We start from the raw sequence: 6,000 nt of genomic DNA, 5'->3' as shown, positions 1-6,000 counted from the left end.
TTGCTATTGTGAAGGGAATTGAGTCTTTGATTTGGTTCTCAATTAGATTGTTGTTGGCGTATATGAATGCCTCTGATTTCTGTGTATTTATTTTGTATCCTAAGACTTTACCAAATTCATTGATCAGTTCCAGGAGTTTCTTGGTTGAATCTTTGGGGTTTTCTAGATATAATATCATATCATCAGCAAACAGTGAAAGTTTGATCTCTTCTGCCCCTATTTGGATACCTTTAATTCCACTTTCTTGTCTGATTGCTGTAGCCAGGACTTCCAGCACTATGTTGAATAGAAGTGGAGATAGTGGGCAGCCTTGTCTGGTTCCAGTTCTAAGTGGGAATGCTTTCAGTTTTTCCCCATTCAGTATGATGTTGGCTATGGGTCTGTCATATATGGCTTGTATCATTTTTAGGTATGTCCCTTCTATGCCTATTTTCTTAAGGGTTCATATCATGAAAGGGTGTTGAATTTTGTCAAAAGCTTTTTCTGCATCTATTGAAAGAATCATGTGGTCTCTGTTTTTGCTTCTGTTTATGTGGTGAATTGCATTTATAGATTTACATATGTTGAACCATCCCTGCATCCCTGGGATGAAGCCCACTTGTTCGTGAGGGATTATTTTTTTGATAAGCGTCTGGATTCGGTTAGCTAAGATTTTCTTGAAAATTTTGCATCTATATTCATTAGGGATATTGGTCTGTAGTTTCCTTTTTTTGTTGCATCATTTCCTGGTTTTGGTATCAGAGTAATATTCGCTTCATAAAAGGTGTCCGGGAGGTTTTCGTTCTTCTCGATGTTGTGGAATAGGTTTTGCAAGATAGGTACTAGCTCTTCTATGTACGTGTGTTAAAATTTGGGTGTGAAACCAATTTGGGTGTGTGGACCGTGACCTTTCTTTTTAGGGAGATTTTTATTTGCTGTTTCTATTTCAGCTGTTGAGATTGGTCTGTTCAGGGAATCTATTTCTTCCTGGTTGAGCCTAGGGAGGCTGTGTATTTCTAAAAATTTTTCCATTTATTCCACATTTTCCAGTTTGTGTGAATAAAGATTTTTGTAGTACTCATAAATTATATCTTGTATCTCTTTGGGATCAGTTGTGATATCTCCTTTTTTGTTTCTGATGGAGCTTATTAGAGATTTCTCTTTTCTGCTTTTCATTAGCTTAGCCAATGGCGTGTCAATTTTTAATTTTTTCAAAGAACCAACTTTTTGTTTTATTAATCTTCTTAATAGCTTCCCTGTTTTCAATTTCGTTTACATCTGATTTGATCTGGTTGATTTCAGTTCTTCTGCTCGGTTTGAGGCTGGTCTGTTCTTCTTTTTCCAGCTCTTTGAGTTGTTTCATTAGATTGTCTATTTGTGATCTTTTTGACTGTTGGTTATAGGCATTTATGGCGATAAACTTTCCTCTGAAATCTACTTTAGCTGTGTCCCACAGGATTTGATAACTTGTCTCTCCATTGTCGTTTTCTTCATAGAATTTTTTTATTTCCATCTTGATTATTTCATTTATGAAGTAATCATTTAGTAGGAGGTTGTTTAATTTCCACGTTTTTGTGTACAAATGTGAGTTTCTGTTAGGGTTGATTTCTACTGTTATTCCACTGTGATCTGAGAAGATACTTGGTATGATTTCTATTTTTTTTAGTTTCTTGAGGTTTCCTTTGTGTCCTAGGATATGGTCAAACTTAGAGAATGTCCCGTGAGCTGATGAGAAGAACGTATATTCAGTGGATTTGGGGTAGAATGTCCTGTAAATGTCAGTCAGACCCAATTGTTCTAGAGTTTTGTTTAAGACCATTATTTCTTTATTAGTTTTCTCTTTGGAGGTTCTGTCTTGTGCTGTCAGTGGGGTGTTGAAATCTCCAGTAATTATGGAGTTGCTATTAATCCATTTGCTTAGATCCAGTAAGGTTTACTTTATGAATCTGGGTGCACCTAAGTTGGGTGCATATATATTTAAAATTGTTATCTCTTGTTGTTGAACTGTGCCCTTCACCATTATATAATGACCCTGTTTGTCTTTCACTACTTTTGTTGGTTTAAAAACTAAATCGTCTGAAATTAGAACTGCCACGTCAGCCTTCTCTGGGCTTCCACTTGCCTGGAATATTGATCTCCACCCTTTTATTGTTAGTCTATATGCATCCTTGCAGATTAGATGTGTTTCCTGAAGACAGCATATACTTGGCCTGTATGTTCTTATCCATTCAGCCAACCTATGTCTCTTGATTGGAGAGTTTAAGCCATTCACATTTATTGAGAGAACTGTTAGGTAAGGTAGATTACTGTTCATTCTGTTGGGTTGGATGTTGTTGCTTTCATTTCTCTCTTGAGCCATTGTAATATCTGGCCTTTAATCTTTGGGTTTTGGTTGTTTTTATATTCGTGAATTTTTATTATGGTGTTCCGTGTGTAACACTGTTTTGAGTAGTTCTTGTAGTGCTTGTCTTGTCTTGGTGAATTCTCTGAGACTTTGCTTATCTGAGAATGTCTTTATTTCTCCTTCATATGCGAAGCTTAGTTTTGCAGGGAATAAGATTCTAGGGTGGGCATTGTTTTGTTTCAGAAGAGTGAGAATGGGGCCCCAGTCTCTCCTTGCTTGTAAAGTCTCATTAGAGAAGTCTGGTGTTATTCGAATTGGCTTTCCCTGGTATGTTATTTGCTTCTTTCATCTTACAGCTCTCAGAAGGGCCTCTTTAGTTGATATTTTGGTCAGTGTGAGGACTGCATGTCGTGACGTCTTCCTGTTTGCATTGAATCTCCCAGGGGTCCTCTGAGCTTCTTGAACTTGTATATAGAGATTTTTAGCAAGGCCTGAGAAATTTTCCTCTATTATATCTTCAAATAGCTTGTCCAGCCCTTGAGTGCTGTCTTCTTCCCCCTCTGGTATCACTATGACACTCATATTAGATTTCTTCACATAATCCCACACCTCTTGTAGGCTTTGCTCTTTTCTCTTATTTCTCTGCTCTCTGTGTGACTGTTTTATTTAGTTGGAGGGTGTTATCTTCAATCTCTGAGATTCTTTCTTCTGTTTGATCTACCCTGTTCTTACGACTTTCCCTTGTATTTTGTAGTTCCCTGAATTGAATCTTCATTTCAAGGAGTTCAGTTAAACTTTTCTTCATTGTGTCTACATCTTTAGTGAGCTTTTGTTTCAGGTCCTGGAGGCCTTTTTTTTTTTTTCGGCATATTATGGGGGTACAGATTATAAGGTTTCAATAAATGCCCATTTTCCCCCCTCGCCCCACAGGTCTGAGTCTCCAGCATGACCATCCCCCAGATGGTGCACATCTCACTCATTATATATGTATATACCCACCCCCTGCCCCCTCCCACCTGCCCAATACCCTATTACTGTAGTACCTATGTGACCACTTAGGTGCTGTTCAGTTAATACCAATTTGCTAGTGAGTATATGTGGTGCTTGTTTTTCCATTCTTGGGAAACTTCATTTAATAGTATGGGTTCCAGCTCGAACCAGGAAAATATAAGATGTGCTATGTCACCATTGTTTCTTAGAGCTGAATAGTACTCCATGGTATACATATACCACATTTTATTAATCCATTCTTGGATTGATGGGCACTTTGGCTGTTTCTACAGCTTTGCAATTATGAATTATGCTGCTATAAACATTCGAGTGCAGGTGTCTTTTTTGTAGAGTGTCATTGGATCTTTTTGGTAGATGCCCAGCAATAGGATTGCTGGATCAAACGGTAGATTCACTTGTATCGTTTTAAGGTATCTCCATATTGCTTTCCACAGAGGTTGAAACTAGTTTGCAGTCCCACCAGCAGTGTAGGAGTGTTCCTCTCTCTCCACAACCACGCCAGCATTTATTGTTTGGAGACTTTTTGATAAAGGCCATTCTCACTGGAGTTAAGTGATATCTCATTGTGGTTTTGATTTGCATTTGCCTGATGTTTAGTGATGTTGTGCATTTTTTCCTATGTTTGTTGGCCATTCTTCTGTCTTCTTTAGAAAAGTTTCTGTTAACATCCTTTGCCCACTTTTTAATAGGGTGATTTGATTGTTTCTTCCTGTTTTTCGTGAGTTCTAAGTATATTCTAGTTATCAGCCCCTTATGGGATGCATAGGATGCAAAAATTTTCTCCCATTGTAGGTTGTCTGTTTACTTTCATGACTATTTCTTTGGCTGTCCAGAAACTTTGTAGCTTGATCATGTCCCATTTATTTATTTTTGTTGCTGCTGTGATTGCCTTTGGGGACTTCTTCATAAACCCTTTCCTAGGCCGATGTCTAGGAGAGTGTTTCCGACTTTTTCCTCTGCAATTCTAATAGTTTCATACCTTAGGTTTAAGTCTGTTATCCAGCGTGAGTTGGTTTTTGTGAGAGGTGAGAGGTGTGGGTCCTGTTTTAGCCTTCTACAGGTGGCTATCCAGTTTTCCCAGCACCATTTATTGAAAAGGGATTCTTTTCCCCAGCGTATGTTTTTGTCTGCTTTGTCAAAGATTAGATGGCTATAAGAGGATGGTTTTATATCAGGATTCTCACATCTGTTCCACTGGTCCATATTCCTATTTTTGTGCCAATACCATATTGATTTAATTACTACAGCTGTGTAGTATAGTTTGATATCTGGCATAATAATGCCTCTCATTTTTGTTGTTGTTGTTGCCTAGAATTGGTTTTGATATTCGGGGTCTTCTTTGGTTCCCTATGAAGCGTAAAATTATTTTTTCTATATCTGTGAAGAAAGCTGATGGGATTTTTACAGGTATTGCATTGAATCTGTAGATCAGTTTGGGTAGTATAGACATTTTGTTGATGTTGAGTCTGCCGATCTACGAGCATGGAATGGATTTCCATCTGTTTACATCCTCTGCTATTTCCTTCCTCAGTGTTTCATAGTTCTCCCTGTAGAGGTCTTTTACCTCCTTGGTTAAGTATATTGTGGAGGCTTTTTGTGGTTTCTTTGTGTTGGTTATTGCGTTGTTCTTGCAGGTCGGTTAGTGTTCTTATGATCCACATACGAAATTCCTCTTCTGTCATTTTGTTTGCCTGATTTGGGTCGGTGTCTGTTTCTAGGGGGCTGGTGCTCCTCTTTGGGGGGGGGTGTTTTCTGTTTTGTTCTTCATATTTCCAGAGTTCGTTTGCTGATTTCTTCCCAAGTCGATCAGTTTTTGTTTCTTTCCTCTAGGTTTTCGTTTGGGTATTCACACGCCTTGTTTAGTTTCTGACCCGTTAGGTGGTGTTTGTGGGTGAGATTCGACCACTCCCTGTATAATGAGTCAGTAGGTGCCGTGAAAAGGGTGTGCAGGATGTCCTCCTTGTCAGTAGATGGCGCTTGCTTGGAGAATCAGGCTATGATGTTGTTTTTGTGTCCTCTTATCAGCTCTTGTACCTGTAGATTGGCACTCAGTGCCTCAGGTGGTGGGTGGGGCCTTGGGACTTCCAGGTGTGTCCTTTTCTCTCCCTCAGTGAGGGCTGGTCTAGGAAAGCGTCTGGGAGGAGCAGGGTTGGGTAAGTCTGCCCTCAGGCACCACCAATGCCATTAGCAGGGGTCAAAGTTCTGTTCTCTGCTTCCAGGAAAAGCTGTCAGGGAGGGGCTGGAATGGCCCCGCTCAGTCAGAGAGTCTGCGTGTGGGGGTGGGGCTGTCTGAGATCTGCAGTCTGGAGCCAGCCTGGCTTGTTTCCACTGTCCCCAACTCCGCGGCTACTCCTGGGCCTCTTCCAGCAGGCCAGACCTCATGCCACCAGGCCTCCCCTGCCTGTGATGCCGGCCGGGAGGTTCCCTGCACAGGAACGCCACCTGGGCTGGGCGCACGGCCTCCCTTTGGGGGAGGGTTGCCCTCTAGGACGCTGATCTTCGCCTGAAGGCACACACACCTCAGTAGGCTGTTCACATATATTTCTTCTGTGCCCCGGGCAATGCGAGACCTCGGTGCACGGGATATGGTCTCCAGGTCCCACCTCTGGGTCCCAGAGTTCAAACTGTATCCCCACCAGGGAGAGGAGTGCCAGTCCCAATTCACC

Source organism: Microcebus murinus, chromosome X, assembly GCF_040939455.1.
Source record: "Microcebus murinus isolate Inina chromosome X, M.murinus_Inina_mat1.0, whole genome shotgun sequence".
Taxonomy (NCBI): Eukaryota; Metazoa; Chordata; class Mammalia; order Primates; family Cheirogaleidae; genus Microcebus; species Microcebus murinus.
This window is presented reverse-complemented; position numbering follows the sequence as displayed.